Genomic DNA, 337 nt, shown 5'->3' on the forward strand with positions numbered 1-337 from the left:
GGAACCGTTCTAGTCGATTGCAAGCCGCGCTGTAAAGGCTGACTTCAAAGCCGCCCCAATGTGAACCAAGCCCAACTCAGAAGCCTAAATTACTTACCTCACTGAGTCAAAGAAAATTTGGAAGGAGCCAGCATGATAGCCAGGTGATTCCTATTTTAAAGTCCTCTACAAGTCTTTTATTATCACCTATAAAATAAACTATATTACCGAGTATTAGGACGCCTGCCTTTACACGCACATGAACTTTAATGGCATCCCAGTCTTCGTCCGTAGGGTTCAATATTGAGTTGGCCCACCCTTTGCAGCTATAACAGCTTCAACTCTCCTGGGAAGGCTG

This window comes from Pelophylax lessonae (genome assembly GCF_965119305.1).
Source record: "Pelophylax lessonae genome assembly, chromosome: 2".
NCBI lineage: Eukaryota > Metazoa > Chordata > Amphibia > Anura > Ranidae > Pelophylax > Pelophylax lessonae.